Raw genomic sequence first — 21,413 nt, forward strand, 5'->3', positions numbered from 1 at the left:
CATAAGGATGAGAAGGTGACTGGAATGTGTTGTTTTATGTCAAATTGCATCACCCAGCTATTTTGGCTTTTTGCCTAGGTTACCGGCTTAATAATGGTCTCTGTTGCCCGAAAATGTATTTCATTTTATGTTTATGGTTCTGGTTCTGGTTCTCATTGGAGAGCTGTTCTTTGCAGTCTTGCAACAGATTAAGATGGAAAGTTTTATAATATAATTGAAACTGAAATTACTGGGATGGGAAGATTATCTGCTGAGTTTCCACTTAATGAAAATTTGAATTTAGACTCTAAGGGAAAAATATTGTTTCCCAGAAGAAATTTGCACACGTACTTTGCATTATGGGATTTAAATCAACCATAATGATATGTTATTTCAATATTTAAAAGAATAAGCTTCGCTCCACAGTTCCAAAACTTTTCATCAGAATTTCATCTCCTAATACTTTCATGTATCCCCATTGCTATCTCTGCCTCACTGCTTTGAATTCTGCCTATGAGTTTGCAATTCTGCCTCTTTACTTGAAACCTTGCCCCTATCAGATCATCAGAATTAATCTGAGTCTTCCTTCTGGAAAACAGTTTTAGTCCCAGCCAAACTGGCAACCATTCCTTCATTCAGAAGCAGAAATTTAAACATTTAATTGTTCTCTGATCAGTTGGAGAATTTCATGTTATCTCACTAGTCTATCAATCACTGTCAAATTTGTCAGTATCAGGAGGGCCATAAGGATATCCCAAGTTTACAGACAGTCCTTGTTTAATCACTGCCTTGTTTAACAACCATTTGAAATTATGAAAGTGATAAAAAGTAACTTTATTATCAATCCTCATATTTACAACCTTCACAGTTCTGTAAAGCAAAGGAAAGCTGAATTAAAATCATAGGCACAGTCAGGGTTTCAGTTAGTGATCCTATTGCTTAAGAACCAAGGTGTCAGTCCTGGCTGCCAAATGAGGACTATTTGTATTTTGTACACTTCAATGAGGCATGTATATTATTTATTTGATTCAATTTGATTCAATTGAATTCAATAATACCTTCTATTGGGCCAGTAATCTTAAAAGAAAACCTTTTCATCTTTGATATCATCTGAGGAAATGGCGTCAGGCAAATACATGCCTTTCCGACAGAACATGGTATATTTTTGATTGATAGTCGGCATAGCTATTTTTATCCATTGTGCTAATGATTGCCATTGTTGGTTTACTGAGCACTGTGTTTTTATTCTTGATTTTATGCAAATCTCCCAGATAATTTTTATTAGTTGAACTAAAAATACAAATAATTTTTAAAAGGTAAACATTATAGAAACAAACTATAAGTCAAAAAGGGTGCTGGGAGTTTTCCAGACTTAAAGAATCAGGGACCAGGTTATTTGCTACTATGGAGAGAAAATGCCAGCCAGAGTAAGATATTGATGTAAAATATCAATGTGAGTTGATGTAAATAGGGACATCCATAGTCAAAAGACTCAAGATAGTGGCTTTGATCATATCCAAAGCCTTACCATCTTTTAACATGCATCTCACTCACACAACACAAATAAAAAGCAGCACATTTTGCTACACCTTTGCAGCTTTTGACGTTTATGACTCTCTCCCTTTGAGCATGAGTTGTTCTAGATGTAAAACTGATTCCTATGAATATGTCTGCCACAATCTGTAGCTTTCCTTTCCTGTGTCCTTATTAACCATCCAGAAATATTTCTGAAACAAATTTGAGGAAGATTAAGGACCATAAGAAATATCATCTTACCAAAGCACTCCAAATTCTCCAAACGTCATTTTTTTATTCTTTGAACTACTACTGTAAACCTACTAACAGGTTCTAAAAGGCTATTCCTCCTAAAAATATGTTGTATTGACAGTACCTTTCCCCCTCACTCTCTCTCTCTCTCTACACACAGAAACACACACACACACACACACACACACACACCACACAACCTGCATGCAAAGACACAGCAGATTTTTAACAAATCTTTCATCTCCAAACGTCATTTTTTTATTCTTTGAACTACTAACAGGTTCTAAAAGGCTATTCCTCCTAAAAATATGTTGTATTGACAGTACCTTTCCCCCTCACTCTCTCTCTCTCTCTACACACAGAAACACACACACACACACACACACACACACCACACAACCTGCATGCAAAGACACAGCAGATTTTTAACAAATCTTTCAGATGGATAATGTAACTCTTTACAATGTCAGCCTTGTGAAAGTTAAGGAGCACGAATGAAGGCAAAAAGTATTCCCATCATGTCCCTTGAGTAAAATCTGAAATTTACTTTTCACTTTGCAGCCGACATCTGCATATCCCAATAGCTATTTGCATAATGAATGGAGCCAGAGGTTCCAAAGTGTTGTTCTGAGAATTACAGAGGCAGATTAACTGCTGCTTATTTTTACCCCTCCAAGAAGGAAGGAGAAAAAAATAGCTGCCCATTCTGTTGCCAATTTCATTAACTAAAACAAATCTCAGCTGGAAAAGAGAGAAAAGAACAGAAAATGTCACTTGCTGACATTGTCATTCCTGGTTGCCCAGTAAATAAATGTAACATCTATTTGTCACCATGGAAACACCCTTCTGTTGTCCAAAAGATGCAAAATAGAAGAATGTGGGGGCCTTGAAAACCAAAGCAATGAAGTAAGAAGCGGAATATTTGTTCATTTGTCTTTTTCAGGTGTTAATATTAATTATGTTTTATATTTTAAAAAATCCAGTGTGTATCTGAGAGATATTCTGAAATGCTACCTATACAATCTCACATTTGTTTACTCAGAAGAAAATCCACTACATTCATTAGCATTTACTTTCACTGATTTTGGATGAGCAGAAAAATGGAGTTCAGGGGTTTCACCCATAGGAAACAGTCCATCAGAACAAGCCCTTTTGCCTGCAAAAAGTCTGACAAATTAGACAGCCATTAAGAGTTAGAATGTTATTATATTGTATTTTTTATTTTATTGATTATGATAACTGACATAATCAATAGTCATACATAGAAATAGTCTTTTGCGTTTTCTCTCCTTTTTAAAAGCCTGACGAAGTAGCCAGTGCACACTTCCTTTTATGAAGCTGAATAGTATTGAAACAAGTGAAATCTCTGGGGATGCTGCTCCAGAAAAGAGAGGCAGTGGTTGAAAATGTCATGCTTCCCCTCTGGGCAGTGGGAATGGCCGTCCCTTGCCAATTTGGCTTAAGCCATGGGACAAATCACACTCTTAGTTCCCGAAGAGGCATCTGTCATGAAATACCTGATTTCCTTAGAAAGCATTAGCTGTATTGACCCTCTGGACTTGAGATGGGTACAGTTGTGAAGATATTTGTGGATTTTAACTAAGGGTGCCAAATTTGTTTCCAAATTTCTTGAAAGTTCTCTTTCTCCTTTTTTTTTCTCTATTCTCCTCCTCCTCCTTCTTTCTCTCTGTTCCCATTCTTTCTTCCTCATTTCCTCTCTCTCCCTCTTCCTTCTCCCTTTGTCTGGAATTTTTTACTTCAGTGTTACTATGTGCATCTTTGCCAGGCATAAACAGAACAAAAATGCTCTATTTTACAGTATATTTTAGCATTAATATTTAACATTCAAACTGACAAACTTTACTCATAATTTCCACATTCTTTTCAAGTGTCTTTCCTAGCTATCCACTCAAAGTGGATAGGTTATCCACTGAAAGCCACTCCCTGATTTAAAAATAAAACTTCATTAACCCCTTTTCTACTATTTCAAACACGCCTGCAAGTTGAATGACTAACACCTCATCCCCAAAGATTTTATAATTCATTATAATGGGCAGCATTATTTTATTTGAGTTAAATAGCAGCCAAGCAATTCAGAGATCACCAGTTTATCCTACCCAAATGAGATTTTTATGAAGAAACTTTTGAATTTTGGGGAACTATTGTAAGGATGTTCCGTAGAAGAAATACAGTACAAAGAATTACCTTATCTTGCATGATGGGATACCAGGACTTTATTTAGCATAAACATAAATTATATATGAAACTCTCTTGCAGTTTTTGCAATTGTTACCATAATAAACTTAATTATGAAGCATTAAATTTTAATTGCACAAGTTACTACTGCAAATACAGGCCACAGATGTGTTGGATTGGGTAATGGATAGGCACACACAGGCTTAACAGTAACAACAGCTCTTTATTAAGCACAACAAGTGAGAACAATCCAGTGAAGGTTGAGTCTGACAGCAGCCCTTTTATAGGGAGCTGTCAGACCCTTCAACCAATAGGATTAAACCTCTGTTCCTGCCGGAACAGAGGATCTTGGTGGAAACAACTGTAGTTAGAGCAAGTATCTAACACCCCTCCCCTCTTGGATGGAGCAATCCTACTTGTTACGTAGTCACGCAGGTAGGCAGGCTTTTGGATAGCTCTGCCTGACCTGCACAGCTCAGTAGGAGGGGTTTCCTTGGACAGGTCGGACGGATCTGTTTGCTCCGCAGCTCCGCTTGGTGGAAGCTCCTGGAACCTTTCACAGGCCGCAGCTGGAGCTTCTAGAGCCAGTTCGCTCGGAGCTCGCTGCAGGCCTGCAACAAAACCAGATACGTTTCCAGGTACCCTCAGGCTTGAGCTGGCCATGGAAGGAGTGAGTGTTTGCTCCATTTGGGTAGGGCTTTGGCTAACTCATGCAGGAGTCACCTCTGGCTGTCTAAGAGTGGAGTTGGAGAGGCAGCCACCAAGTTGGTCAATATGCCTTCTCCAATTCCTATCATCCTCAAGCTCTAAGAGGTAAGAGTGAGGGCCGGTGATGCCTATCACTGTGGCAGGAATCCACAGAGTTCTCCCAGCGTAGATGTGGGTGTATACCGAATCCCCTACGCTAAATATCCGAATGTTGCTTGTGGAGTCTGGGGGCGATAAGGCAGAATAATTGGGGTATAGCTGTTCTAAGTGGGACCTTAGCCGGCAACCCATGAGAAGCTCGGAGGGGCTTCTCCCTGTAGTGGCACTGGGTGTGATGTGCTGAATTAGCAAATAGTGGTCAATCCATGTTTGCCAATCTCCCGGGCCCATTCTAGAGAAGGCCTCTTTTGCAGATCTCACCATTCTCTTCGCGTGACCATTGGAGGCTGGATGGAATGGTGCAACCAGGGCATGCCTGATTCCCTGAGCTGCTAGGAAGGTCTCAAATTGCATGGCTGTGAATTGTGGCCCATTGTCAGAGAAGAAGACGTCGGGCTGGCCGTGCATGGAGAAAAGTCTCTGTAGCACCTTGATGACCGCTTCTACCATACTAGAGGTCATCAGGACTACCTCTAACCATTTCGAGTAGGCGTCCACAACTATGAGAAATGTCTGGCCAGCAAAGTCAATGTGCACCCTAGACCATGGTGCTTGAGGTCGCTCCCACTCCTTAGTGAGCACCTCTGGGGGAACTGGTCTGGACTCCTGGCATGGTGTGCAGGTAGCCACCCATTCTTCGATCTCCCTGCCCATATAAGGCCACCACACGTAACTCCTAGCCAAAGACATCATCCTGACAATTCCAGGATGCCCTAAGTGTAAAGTCTCTAATACTGCAATGCACAGTTTGGGTGGAACAACAACCCAGTCCCCCCACAGTAAACAGCCATTTACAACCGATAACTCATCGCATTTGGCAAAATACATTTTAAAATCAGCCAGTCAAAATCGGCAGTCAATGAGGAGGACTGGTGTCTTGGGGGTAGGGTCAGTGAGAAGTTCAGGCAGCAGGCAGTGGCTTAGAATGTCAGCGTGCCCCAAAGTGGAGCCTGGTCGGTGGATGACACATTAGGAGTAGGCAGCTAGGAAGATGGTCCATCTGTTCATGTGGTGTGATAAAGACACTGTGGTAGGTCAGTCCCCATCCAGTAAGCCCAACAATAGCTTGTGGTCCATAACCAGTTTGAATTCCAGGCCATATAGATACTCATGGAACCTCTTTACTCTGGCCACTGCAGCCAAAGCATCATGGTCCAGCTGGCTGTAGTTCCGTTCTGTGGCAGACAAGGTCCTGGAGTAAAATGCAAAAGGGGCTTCGGTTCCGTTGGGCATGCGGTGGCTGAGGACGGCGCCGGTGCCGAACAGGGAAGCATTGCAGGTCAGCACCAACAGCAGGGTCTGGCTGTATTGTGCCAACAGGAGTCGCTTTACCGTGGCAAATGCGGCAGCCTTGGCTCTGCCCCAGGACCACTTTGCGTTCTTAGCCAGGAGACTGTAAGGGCTAAGCAACGGTGGCTTTCTGTTTAAGAAAGACGCTGTAGAAATTAAGGAGCCCGAGGAATGCCTGCAGCTCGGTTTGATTACGAATTGAATTGCTTTGATTTTTTGTGTGGTCAGGTGAGTCCCAGAGCCATCGATTAGGTATCCCAAGAATTCAAACCTTGGCACGTTAATTTGGCATTTCTCTGTTTTGAGATGGAGGCCTTTGTTTCTAATTCGAGCCAAAAATGTTCGTACCTGTTTGAAACATTGCGCCTCATTTGCATCCAATACCAAGATGTTGTCAAAATAGGGGACGACTCCTTGAATCCCCTGCAAAAGCTGCTCAATGACACTTTGGAACAGTCCATGGGCGATACTAATGCCAAATTGCAGGTGGTGACATTTGAATGCACCCTGTGCGTCACAATGGTTTGGGCTTCCACCATAGCGCCACCTACAGGCAATTGTTGGTATGCCTGCACCATGTCCAATTTTATGAAAAAATTTCCGGGGCCTAATGAATGAAGGAGGTGCTGTACAATGGGTACAGGGTAGGCGCTTTGTTGTAGCACTTTATTTATTGTGCACTTGTAGTCTGCGCAGATGCGGATAAACCCGTCAGATTTGACAGGTGTCACTATAGGGGTCTCCCAGCATGCGTGATTGACCGGCTCTAGGATTCCCTGGCCTACTAGCTTGTCAATTTCCCTGTCAATTTTGGGGCGGAGAGCAAAAGGTGCTCTCCTGAGTTTTAATCTTATTGGGGCTATGTTGGGGTCCAAACTAAAGGAAATTGGAGTCCCCATATACTTACCCAGACCGGTGCCGAAGACGTCCTCAAACTCTTAAAGATGGCTTCAGCGCCATCATCTTTCAAGGCGTTGTTACAAGTCACCTCTAGGCCCAGGGCTTGGAACCAATCTAGCCCTAGGAGGCTCTGCAGGTTGCTGCTGACCACTGTCACTGGGAGTTTCCCACTGAACTGCTTGAACTTCAACTGGAAGGTGCCTTGGCCCATGATGGAGACCCGGTTTCTCTGGTAATCGCATAGGTGGATGTCAGGGGTGTCACTGCATTAATTGGTTTGCTAGCTGAGCTGAAAATTTACTGTGCAGGTCACAGTTCTTATCTGCAAGTGATTACGCATGCTCCTTCGCATTCCTTAACTTTCTCTTCTGATCTTTTGTTCACTTGCCAGGAGGCAGGCACATAGCTCTTGCCAAAATGTAGTTAATTGAGTTAGCACTTTTGTATTTTTGTTTTCTTTTATATTAAAATGTTTTTATTAGATCTTGCTTTGGGTTTATTTTCGCTTATTCAAAAGTATGCTACAAGGAATGCCAAAATCCTCACCTCCTTAATTTGGGGCGGAACCTCCCCCCTAACAAATGGTAACAGAGGTTGGTTATATAATTTATGGCTTTCTCCTTGTTAGTTACTTTCCAAGAGATAAACGTAGAGGCTAATTAGACAAGATGATTTATTGACTGAGGAACGATTAAATCACTCCTAACATGCCGAAGAAAAAGAAAAAGAAAACACATTCCGATGGCTCCCTCCCCTCTGATGGAGAAGCGAAAAGCATTTTACGCTGGCTTCCAAGCTTTCAAATGCCGATAGCTTTAGCAACCAGACTGGATGGAGAATCTGCTGTGGGACAGATCTCACCCAGATCTCAACAAGATGGGACTGCTCCAGAAGATGAAGCATCCAGACCGAGGTCAGTGATACTCCCTTCTGATTATGCATGCTCCCAAAATCTTATTGAGTTTGAAACGCTCGACGCTTGGCCAAAGCTCTCGCGGCTGCAGGAATTTCACTCCCACACACAAGGAGATATGTATGATTCTCTCACCTCTGAGCAAGATATGGAAGGCTATCATAATCAAATAGAATTCTTTGAAAATGAGCTATTTCAAGCCAAAAGGGCTTACTCCATGCTCAAGTCAGAGAAGAAAGATTCCCACACTTTTCAAATTTCTGAAAATACCATCTTGCCTTCTTCTCCAAAGCCTAAGACACACCCCCTGGAGGATATTGTGTCAGGCAAATCAGAACAGAGAGATGTGCACACATCACAATTGCCACATGACTTCTTTTGTTCTCCAATATCAAATGCCACGCAGGCAGAAATATTACAGCCAAGAGATGTGGCTGCAGCGCCATCTCCTGGCAGAAATAATTTACTACAGAGGGCAGATTACTCATATATTCAGGCTGCAAAATATCAAATGTCTCCACAGGCCCAATCTTCAGCATCCATTGATGGTGCACGTGCCTTCTCAGATGGAGTACAACAATACTCAATGCAGCCTCAAGCAAGCCATGTTAATTTTGCTGCCCAAGCACCACCACAGGTTAGATTACAGCGACCCCTGGTGCAACAACCAGCTCCAGCTGTAGGGCAACAGCAAGCATTTCAAATGCACATCCCTCAACAAGCATTCTTTGCTCCTTCATTGACTAGTGAGTCCAAATTAAAGATATCAGGGCAAAATTATAAAGCCTGGGTCAGTGAGATTTCAATTTTGCTTCGCAGAGAAGGTACCCATTGTATGGTGTTTAATCCTCCTGCCCAGCCATGGACTCCTGCAATAAGAGACTTAGACACTAAGGCTTGCACAACATTATTAATGTCCATGGAAACGGAACTGCAGGTTATTTTTTCACCTAATGCAACAGCCCAACAAATTTGGGCCCATTTGGAAGATTGCTACAGGCCCATTTCAATTGAATCTTCATGTTTGCTCATGTCTGAGTTCCATGGTTTGAAGTTGAAACCTGATGAACAAATTGGTGGACATTTGACCAAACTGAAAGGAATGAGAAAAGAATTGAGAGAAAGAGGCCATTTTATTGATGATGTTCAAATGATCAACATTATCATTAACTCATTGAATTATTAATGGAAAGATGCCATTGCAAAGATTAATAGTGTGCCTATTACTCAACGAACCGTCAATAATGTTTGCAGGCTCTTAATTGAAGAAGGATCACTTATGTTAGCCACACCACACCATTTATGAGGGCTACCAGCGTCAAGAGCTCCAGTGAGACGTCCCTTCCAAGGAAGAGCCTATGCTCCAAGGATGCCAAGATGCTTCATCTGTAACCGTATGGGACATGACACCCGGGATTGTCCCCAATGAGTTCCAGCTCCCGTCACATACCAGCCCAGAGGAACAGACTCCAGAGGCAGAGGTAGAGGCAGAAGACAAGGTCGTCGTGGTCCAAGACGTGATCCACAAGCTCCACTCGCCACATTGGCCTTAACCAATTATCCACAACCTGATCCAGAGTATGACAGACGGCTTCTGTGGACTTTGGATAGTGGAGCAGCTTTACACGTTACCTACAGAAAGGAAATCTTCATGCATGAGCCTGAACCTGAATTTCAGGAACTGTATTCCTTCTCCAACCACCCTTTAAGATCATGGGAAAGTCATCACATTTATTCATGTTGTGGGGGTGTTTCTCTATTTTGATGGCTTCCATAATTATTCTCTTGTTGAGGTGTTCTGTGATGATACCTCCTGCCTACTAAACATCTGGAAACCAGCCCTAGTCAACAAACGAACACCACCCACCACCCAGGCCATTACAATACAAAACAACAATGCACACACAGCCAGCATTAAACAGCACCAATCTACCAATCATGATACAACCACACAACCAATCATTCCACTTACTGAAACAAAGCCAGCACCCCATCCCCTCCCACCAAGATTTACAGAAAGACGGCAGCTCCAATCGCGTTTTAAGCCTAGCCGACAGCAGCCTGAAGATGGCAAGTGAGATCTTGCCAAAACGTTGCCAAGACAATCTCAATCCTACATAGGAAAAGACCCGAATACAACAAAACCAGCATACCTACACCCGTGAAAATCTACGAAAACAAATAAATAAATATATCACATTTAGACAGAGTAAGGGCTTTAATTGTATTCATATGGCTTCCATCCTCACTTTTGGGGGGTCTAGGACAACTCACTCGCCATGGTCAACTCACCTAAATGAACTTGCCATGGTCAAGTCAACTTGCCACAAAACAACTCTTTGCAGGATAATTCAATGCAGGATAACTCAAGAGAAGGACAAGAGAATTGCATTGGACCTTGTTTTGTTTAGGTTTGAACCTTCTCAAATTAGAAGGCCTTGAGGCTAGAGTGAGTGGCAATTCTACTTGCCCCTCTTGTGAGTTATTCCTTATTGAATTGTTCCAAGTTGTCTCATGGTGAGTTGTCCTGCGGCGAGTTGTCTGGGGCAGGTCAACTGGAGTAAGTTGGTTACAGCAAGACAATTCAGGCACATGGGCCAGAACATGAATTGGCCATGGCAAGTTGTGCCATTCCATTGCAAAATCCCCTGATGAAAGCATGAAAAACATTATAGGAAAAGTTTTGGAATGTCATTATTCACATTTCTAATAATTTAATCCCATTTTTCTTGTAAAAATAAACTCTGAAAAGAAAGAGGGAGAACTCATCTTCCAATTACATCAGAATTGTTTTTATTTGTTCATTAAACAAGTAAATTGAACTCACAGCCAGGTGAACTTTAAATAGTATTAACACTTGTTTGTGTTCTCATAGTTTACCATGAAGGTTTGACAAGAAAAACACCATATCTCTGTGGAGCTACATTACCTGTGTGATACTAAGTCCATCATTTCCTTCATATTTTTTAGAACAATTTCTTATTTAGTGGTGGTATACAATTGACTGAAAGGATTAACTCCCAATACAGGCATCTTTACGTTTTAAATCTTAGATTGCTTCTCCAATAGGCTCTTACACTTTGCAGAAGCGTTGTTTTTTGGAGAGGGATATTTGTTTCAAGACAAATTGGAAAACACATTGAATGAAAACGTTTCTTCCCATTCATCATTTGTCATGTGCTGAATGACTTCCAAACAAAAAGTGTGATGGGAAATAGATGGACACTCTATTACTCTAACCTTCACCTCACAAACATTTTACTCAAAATGTCTATCCAACCAGCTCCTTGATAGATCATCTTTGTACTCAGAAACTTTCAAATGCACAGCAATAAGTGGTGGAAAATAGAACTATGCTTCCCTAGTCTAACTTGATCCCAATGATATGAGAAAGAAGGATAAAATAGAAGCAGCACATGCTATCAATTCTATACTAATCTTTTTAAAAAAATTGTAGAGTTCTAGTTCAAAATTCCCCAGTCCACAAAGTTAGCCACATTACAAGTATGCTGGATAACAACTTCCAAAAAGTATAGCCAGCATCTGATGAAGTTATATGTACGCACATTTTGAGGCTGTCAAAAGACCACAGGTAAATAACCTTCTACATCTTACTTTACTGTATAGGCATATTAGAAATCTTAAAGCAGGTCTTCTAAAAATATTGGGGCCCTGTCTCCTAGAACTATGAAAAAAAGGCATTGAAGATTAATCCATATCAATTTTCATGGAAATTAATTTAGTATTGATGCTACTTTGTATGTTAATTAGCAGATTCCTATTAGATTCTTGTTCTTATGCTTGTATTTTTAATTCTCAGTCTATTTGAGAAGTAGCAATTTACATTTTGGAAAATGTAGATGAAATGCTATGTTGGAGTTTAGTTTTTCCTATATTTCCCCAATATGCAAAACATTTCTTGGAATAATCAGTTGGAGATGCTGTTGGTCAGGCCAACTCTTTTTTTTAAGCAAAGTAAAATGTTGGCCTCACTCTAGCTTCTTAAAGAAGGTCATTGAGTAGTAGTGATAGATAAAGGCAAGTTTTATATGTCTCGTGTATACATTCAATTTGTAAAACCTATTACAAATTCTTTGGATTGTGGTTCCCAAATCCATTCAGTAATGTAGTTTAACATTAGCAATATGAATATAATTTGTGTTGGGGATCTATTTTTTTGTTAAAATAAATATATCACTCTGCACAAGTGAATTGTTTTTGGTAAAACGAGTGCAATACATGGAATAAATCTGTAGCTCAACAGATGTATTATCAGCCTGGTAAATGGCTGGAAACTCTACCAGATAATGAACAATCTGTCAGCAACAGTGGAATGGATGGAATCCAAGGACAGAGTTTCCTAAATTCTAAAGTATACCATTCTTCTTTGACTTTCTACCTTTTAATCAGAGAGGCACATAATAATAAATAGTCTTTAATAAAATTGTAAATTTTCAGTGACAAATGATCAATGTTCTGCATCAACTATGCAATTCATAATAAAATTACATTGTGTATCATTCAGCCTGTTGTATAGTTCTAATATGTCACTTTTGTCTCATCACATATACGCTCTGCTTATAGGAATTTTGGATACAATTTTAAGACATTTAATTACATTCATACATCTACACAGGTAATCCTCAAACTACAAGTTTGTTTAGTAACCATTCAAAGTTACAATGGCAGTGAAAAAAATGACTTAACATTGGTCCTCATATTTACAACTAGTCCCTAAAGACATGTGATCAGAATTTGGGCATTTGGCAATCAACAAGTATATACAATGGTTGCACAATCCTGGGGGTATTTGATTACTATTTCCAACCTTTCCAGACAGCTTCCAACAACCAAAATCAATGGGGAAATCCAGATTTGCTTAATGACCATATGATTCATTTAACATATGCAAGGATTAACTTAACAAAAAGGTAATAAAATCAGATGCAACTCATTTGACAACTGCCTTGCCTCCCAGTTGAAATTCTGGTCCCAATTCTGGTTGTAAATTGAGCACTCAGTATAATGAAAAAGCTTACCATGTATACTTAGTACATGAAGCGCATCAGTAATGTACCAGGTACTTCGTTAATTGTTAGTATCAAATAAGGGCACAATAGACAAAGCAAGTTGACAATAAGCTTTTAACTCTGAGATTCAGAGACAACCTATATACAGTTGCCATTCTGAGGGCATTCCAAGTTAGATATACGTACTTGCCAAATGAGATTGAAACAGATGAAAATACATAATGCTTCTTGCTATGATGAGTAAGGTTAATTCTCTTATAAGTATTCATAGATGTGCAATCACATGCAATAATTTGAAGGCAGAAATCCAAGAACAGTTATGGATATACATTACATTTTAGCAATAATGAGGCTAAAAATCAGCATTTTACTAAATTCCTGGTGGTGAAATGAGACCATTTCCTAATGTTGATTCCATTGTCATGTATTGATTAGACCAACAAATTTGACCAACATATTCCATTTACAACAGCCCATGTGAGTTATGCTAAGATATTCATCCTCTTGCTTGATTAAAATAATGCAAGGGGTGAACTGGACCAGATTCACTGACTCTACTGCATTCTTTGGTTCCATTATTTTCCATACATTGGTCAGATAGCATTTGCCAAGAGGGTGTAATTGCTGCAAGGTGGATCTAATTCAGGGGTGGGTTCTATAGAAGAGGTTCCACAAACCTACAGTACCATTTATAACCGGTTCCAGCTCCCTCCCCCGGCCCCCTCCCGTCCACACATCATCAAGATGAAGAGCGAGAAAAGGAATTCTGGGAGTTGAAGTCCACAAGTCTTAAAGCTGTCAAGTTTGAACACCCCTGGGGTTTTTTTTCTAAGGGGTTAGGGATGCAAGGGTCTTGTAACTTGACAGCTTTAAGACTTACACACTTCAATGCCAGAGTTCCTGAGCCAACATTTTGGTTGCTAAGCGCCAAGCCACTCCCACTTGGTCACATGGCTGGCAAGCCACTCCCACAAAGCAGGCCACACTTACAGAAGAGATTCTAAAAAATGTTGAAACCCACTACTGATCTAATTGTGTAATGGTTAATAAAATATCCAGACAGTAGCCTTTCAAAGGCATTTTATTTGGCAAATGGTAACATAAACATAATAAAATTGATGAAAATGTGTGATTCAAACATACCCAGATCAGGTACAGTTATAGGAGCAGTAAAAAAGAAAAAAATCTGAATATTACATTTCCTCCCAGTTTTTAAAGCACACCCAGAAAAGAATGTAGAATGGATGAAAATTCTCACCTCTCACCTCTCACAAAACCTCACCTCTAAAAGGAAAATAAATCTGATACAATGATTGTGAGACAGTAGGTAAGGCTAGCCTGCTCCTGACATCAGCAAATGCCACATCTCAGCCATATGTGTTAATTTCTCTAGCTGGTGCAGTCTAATAGATCAACAGAGATTAAATAAATGCCTTTATTCCCAAATAAAGTCCAGGCAAATGATTTTCCCAAAGCAGGAACTAAATATCCAATCAATATGTTTGATCTGATATTTGAAGATACATCTTTCTCCTGTAATCAAATTAGCAATCTTAATACAAAGCATGCACAATAAATCTAAATTTTGAGGAATTAGTCTCAGGACCATCTCCCTCAGTCTGATACCCAACCCCAAGATATATTGGGAATAGAAATTTAATAATTCTTAGACAGCAGGATTGCATTCCCAATATAGTGGACAGTACAATATTGGGGGAAAGTGTCTTAAATTACTTTTTTTCAACTTTGTCACTGACCTTGATTGATCTAAGTTAAGTAGGTTCGTGGATTGTTTTTGGATAGGAAACCAGCAGAAATCCCAGAGTTGTAGACCAACTATTTCTACACTGTTGCAAATAATTAAATCAACATAATTTCCTTGAGGGATACAGCTTACCTTTAGAAAGGCAAGTGAAACAAATCTAATAAGAATACTGAGTTCCAGCTATCCACCCACCATTTTATTATTGAAAATGTCTGAGGTTCTCTTATGAATAAATATTATAATAAGGTAAGATATAGCAGGAACCAGGGAGATATTCACAAAACATGGATTCACACAGAACTACATTGCTTACCCTAATATACATATATTAAAGAAATGATGGATCATGTGTCCTAGACTTTCTTAAATTGTATGTGCAAATTGCCACTCATATGAAGGACCTATTTATATTCTAATCAATATTTGGGGAAGATCTTCTGCCACAATATCCTTTTCATTTCCCCATTCACTGAATTCTGTTCACTGAGACATCTGAAGGACTCACAGAAACCTCTGAAATGGCTTTCCACACATTTTTATTTTCTATTTATAAAATGTTTCCAAGATGCACTCACTGTACATGATTATACATTTTAAAATAGCACAGACAGCAAAAAGAATGGGAGAAAAAGATAAATCAAAGAGTGGATCTCATACATTTCCAATTATTCAAAGACATGTTTCAAAAGCCTACATAAAATTGAAGAAAGAAGAGAAGGACCAAACAAAGCGAAAACGACACAGAGAGATCCATAGATGCCACAGGTGTTTAAAGCATGATTTAAGGATGATTTACTTACAGGAGTTCCACTTTCATAAAGCCATCTATTGTCACAAGTTATTTTCAAATTGCAACATGTAACTCAAGTGGCAAATAATTTATGGATTATCAACTACTTTTGGTTTACTTAAAATTCAGGTGAAAAATCAGGGTCAGTAAGATTGTGCAGTCTTCTAGGCAGTTTGGCTTTAGTGTGGCTTTGAGCAGAGAATTACCACAAAACAACTTTGCAAAACTAAATGGACTCCTGTTTATTCAATAACTAGGAATAAAATAGCTAGATTTCTTCTCAACATAATGTTCCATAGCATTTGCATCTTTAACCTGCAGAGGCATTCATACCGAAGACACCTCTCATGCAGCTGCAGAAAGCCTAGCAAAAATCTGCACAGCAGCCTCATTCCACTGCCAGTTAATGCATTTAAGCAACTCAAAAATGCAAAGATGCAGATTGTGTCACCTAGTCAGGGACATGCGGTCAGGGGAGGCAGGGGAAGCAGAGCCTCACTGCTCTCATCATGAAAAGAAAAAAAAAGGGAAAGGGGAAAGGCACACATGGTCCGATTCCCTGCCTTCCTGAAGGGGACCGCAGAGCGCTCTCCGCCGGCTTGCGCTCTGCGATCCCCTTCATGTTGACTCAGGAAGGCGGGGAATGGGACCATGTGTGCAGGACGCTGAGGCAGCCTCAGCCTCCTGCATACGTGCGGCTCGCACTCCGCGGTCCCCTTCATGTTGACTCAGGAAGGCGGGGAATGGGAGGCAACCTCAGCCTCCTGCACACGTGGTCCCATTCCCCGCCTTTCTGATGACGTCACCAGCCTCACCAGCCGTAAACCTCACCGCACGTCACTGCACCTAGTTGAGGCAAATTAAAACTTGTGCAGTCAGTAACATTATCCTGCACATTATATGCATGTTTGTCCCTCCCATGAACACACTCTTTATTTGAGAATGGGTACAATTAGCAGGATGGGGCCATTATGTAACAAAGTAAAAATACCAGAACATGTTTTAATCCATGGTGATACAGGAAAATGTTTCTCTAATTAGAGGGATTTTTCAAATAACTGCAATAATTATAAGGCCTTTTTTTCCAATTCAGAATGATCTGAAATTCCCTTTTGCAACAAACTGGTAGGAGAGAAGGAATAAAAAAGTGTTGTTACATGACATTTCTGCCATTCAAGAAAAAAGAAAATGATTTATTTCCATTGCTCACTCTATATTAAGTCTAGGTCTATAGTTCATAGAATTATGGGGGGGGGTTAGTTTTAAGGGCACTAAATCCCACAGGATCCAAAGTTCTCATGTTACCCTCTTATTACCTTCTCAATATATGTTCCCAAGCTCCAAGACAGGAGAACTAGAGCTGTGTCTAAATATATCAGAGAGGAAAAAACAAGAGGTCTGAAATTGAATCTCTTTCTGGGCAACATATTTTCCTCTAATCTCAGAGATTAGAGGAAGATACTGTGGTACTTCGGTGCTCATTGTTAATTGGATCCAGGAGGCATGTTGAGTACCAAAAATGATGAATACCAATTTTTCCCCATAAGGAGCATTGTGGTAAATCACAAGGCAGCCGACACCAACAAGTTCTAGCTTTTGCATTAAGTACTAAACAAACTATAAGTACTGGGACAAAATTTTCATGTCAGAATGTACTGAATTCTAAAGTCAATGAATTTCAAAGCAGTTGAGAGCCAAGGTACCACTGCAGATAATTTCTATCTATTTTGTAGCCAAAATATTCCCAAAGGACATAGATTTGCATTGATCATAACTCTTTGATCAACTCTGGCTGATCCTTAAACTGTAGTCCATTTCCTTACTTGTGACAATTTGAGAGCTTTTTAGTGTGAACTAAAGAAGGGAAAAGTTGAGTTAACTTTTCGAAATATATGATCATCTAAATTTTATATACTTTGTTCATGAAGAAATTAGCCATTTCAAATAAAAGAATGAATGCTCATATATCATTCCTACTTTGTGAGAATAGAGTTTTTAAAACTTACAGGGCCTAAAAGCAAATACTGATATATGAATTGGCCAAAGTCATCTCAGGAAGTGGAGAAACTCTTGTCCTCACACAAAAAGAGTTTGTGCAAATAGCAAAGAGAAAAATGAGGGCTTATACCATATTTTTAGGAGTATAAGACACACCTTTTTCACTCCTAAAAGAGGCTGAAAATTTGGGTGCATCTTATACTCCAAATGTAGCCCAGCCCACCCGCCAGCCCCTAATCTTCGGCCTCCGTGCGTCCTCTTCCAGAGGAGATTGCCACCGACAATAGCTTGTATTTTCAGCCTCCGAATGCTTGACGTGTGGTGCCTAAAATGGCTATCCGGAACAGCTGCTGCCTTCCCTTACCCTTTGCTACTTTGCCTGCTTTAGTCACTGGAACTCCTTCCGAGAATCAGCTGTGCTTTTGAAGCTGTTTTTCAGCCCAAAAACAAACTAAGCAATCTGCCATGCTTTGCCTGCTTTTTTCATTGCTGCTCCCTCTGTCAACCAGCTGAAGCAGAGCCCCCATCATCCCCAACCTCAAAACCAGTGAGTGAAGTAATGTGCTGAAGCTAACCAGGCTAAGGACTAGCCAGATGAATATCTGGTAGGCAGAATCTCCCCCCTATTTTCCTCCCCCAAAACTAAGATGTGTCATATTCCGGTACATCTTATACTTCAAAAAATAAGGTAGTTCATATCTGAGAAAAAATGTACTGAAAAGTAGTTTCTGTAGTCCACCTTGCCCACTTATTATTATGTTATTATTATGTTACATTCATATGTTGCCCACATTTTATTATTTCCTTCCAGAGGTAAGCTTTGCTTTAAGGTTAGATTTTATTTTCTCATGATGGCACTTTCCACCCATCACCAGATTAAATTTGCCACCAATGCAGTTTGTAAAGGAGAAATGTCTCATATTGATCAGTTTGAACTTTTAAAACAACCTGGTGATATGACATTAATTATTTGCTGTTTCTAAATGGGCTATTCTAACACTGATGGAATATATTATGCTGTCTATTGGTTTTGAATGACTTTGACATAACCATGGTTAGTATTAAAAATACTTCTTCCAGACTACTCCTGCACTCACTATGAACCTGAATATGTATCTATCCAGTTTATGCATTTACAGAAAAAAGCTAAAGGCAACTGCTTGGTAGGGGGAAAATACATTTTTGGAACTGACATTAAAGTTAATATGAAAGTTCAGAGGTGGAGAATAATTTAAATGTTCCAAAGAAGTAGCAATAACATTTCTAAATCAAGACAGTGAATTATGTATACATGAAATATTAAAAATGCAAAGCTGGTTCTATTTGCATTTGTAATGCCCCCTAGCTGTTATTGCTCAAGAGAAAATTGCTTTATGTTGAATTGAAGGACACACTATTTAATTCAGTATTTAAGTCAAGAAAGAATATCATTCATTTTTATTCAACCACTTAACTTGTGCTTATATAATCTGCCTGAATGCCAGTTGTCTTATATTATTTTCAATCAGAGAAAGAGGCTATAGAAATTCAGCCATTAAACGTTTATTTTCTCTTGCCCAGAGAACTATATTATTCTATATAAATTAAGAAATATCAACAGCATACTATACAATTATTAGTAATGAGTTTACTTAATTATTTTCTTGTAAGTAAACCCAAATTTATCTTGTATGTATATGTGTATGTGTGTTTATGTACGTATATATGCATGTGCATATACAGGTATGTCCATGAATGTATATATTTATTAGTTACACATTAGTTACACTCTTTTTGATGAGTTTGCTTATAACAGTGATGGCTATCCTTTTCCAGACCGAGTGCCCAAAGTGTGCACTTGTGCAAATGTGCATGCGCCCCCCCATCCCCCCAAAATGCAATGCACGTACAGCCCCCAAAATGCATCCTACCCCCAAAATGCAATGCATGTGTAGCCCCCACATGCACCCTACCCCCTGTGCATGCACGTGCGTCCCCCTGTATGCACCCCACCCCATGCACATGCCCTACCCCACAGACACATGCACACATCCCCCCCCCCATATGCCCTCGTGCATGTGAGGCAGAGAACCAAAGACTAGCTGGCTGGTGGGAGGCGTGCAAGAATGCAGGGTAGAACTGAACTGGGGGATACCTTCGCGTACCCACAGAGAGGGCTCTGTGTGCCACCTCTGATATGCGTGCCATAAGTTCTCCATCACGGGCCTATAACATTCACCATTTATCACTTTAAAATTAAAAAATTGCCAGTCTCTCTCTTTACTCAGTAATAATCTAAATCAATACTAAATTAGGATTTTACAGTTTTGTCAGTAAACTCTGTAACAGCCACCTTTAAAATCAATGTGATTACAGCTGTACTGTGGTTTTGGATATACTTTCAACATAGTAGTTAATTTTCTTTGAAATACAATTTTAACAAACACCAGTGATTAAAAATGCTTTTTAAAAATATTTGTTTTGGTTTTGGTACATATAATATTGTCCAGGGTAGACAAGCCTTCACCTTCTTTAGCTGCTGCATCTATCTTTCATATTATATGAACATGTTGAAGACATAAAAATATTTTTAGACAAAGTCGGTCAAGTATTATGGCCTTTTATTTTCTTAAATTTTATTAATTCTTAATAGCACAACCTAATATATCTTTTTGACCTAATGTATCTTAAGCTTTTTTCCTTCAGAGCTTAATAGCAACGATAAGAGGAAATGCAACACAACATTCCTCTGAAGTGCTTAACTCTCTAATTAAGGCCAGGTAATGCTAATAATCGGATTATCTTCATATTGTCTCTTGTATTTTGTTATTTCCTTAACAGTTAGCTATTGAATGACCAGTCACTAAAGTCAGCTGTTTAACTCCTATTCTGAGGTCTTTCATATCCAAAAATGTAACGTTATTGCTCTGAAAATCTGAGAATTCACAAAACTTAGCAATGTCTATCTTGTGGTTAAATCCCATCCATCGCAATAATACACGGGCAAACAATAGATACAAACTCAAGGGAAACCGCTTCAAACTCGATTGCAGAAAATATGAGTTCAGCAACAGAGTGGTCAATGCCTGGAATGCACTACCTGACTCTGTTGTTACATCCTCAAACCCCCATAACTTTAACCTTAAACTGTCTAATGTGGACATCAACCCTTTCCTAAGAGATCTGTAAGGGGCATGCATAAGTGTACCAACGTGCCTACTGCTCCTGTCCTATTGTCCCATTTATTTGTAACCATTTCCTGTGTTCATATCCATGTTTATATTTATACCTGTTATCCCATACATGTTTGACAAACTAAATAAATATGACTATGAAAGTGTCCACTCTCAAAGAGCCCAGGATGCTGTAATTATCTATTAAAGTTGCATAGTTCTAAACCTAGGACTCACAATCAATGTCCCAAAAGTTTTGCATTAAGAAGGAAAAACACAACAGAAGGAAAAATTGAATGAACTTATCATTCAATCTTGACTTATCATTCAATCCTACCAGCTGAATGGGCAAGATGAATATAAATTCACATTTATTTTTCTGGTTCCAACTTCTTTTTCCTAATGCTCTTTTCTTTGTGGAACTGCATCTCCCAATTCCCCCATCCCTGATGCTCAAATGTCAATTGAGCCTTTAGTACAAAAAGATTGTGAACACATAGTATATTAAATATTTCTTTATTGTGTAGGATGTGATCCAGACAAATTAAATGAGTCGTCTTCTTCTTTAGTTCCTCTTTTGCCACTTCAGGTGTCAAGGGAGATTTAACATTCTACTTCTTGCTTTTCTGATGGCATTAACCATTGTTAATTGATGTTGTCTTTCATGTTATCTCTCCATCTTCTTCTGGGTGTGCCTCATGTTCTTTGACCTTCTCCTCTTTTTAATTTAATTTAATGAGTGGTGGATTAAAAACAGAAGCCAGAG

This window comes from Natrix helvetica, assembly GCF_964273705.1.
Source record: "Natrix helvetica genome assembly, chromosome: Z".
NCBI lineage: Eukaryota > Metazoa > Chordata > Lepidosauria > Squamata > Natricidae > Natrix > Natrix helvetica.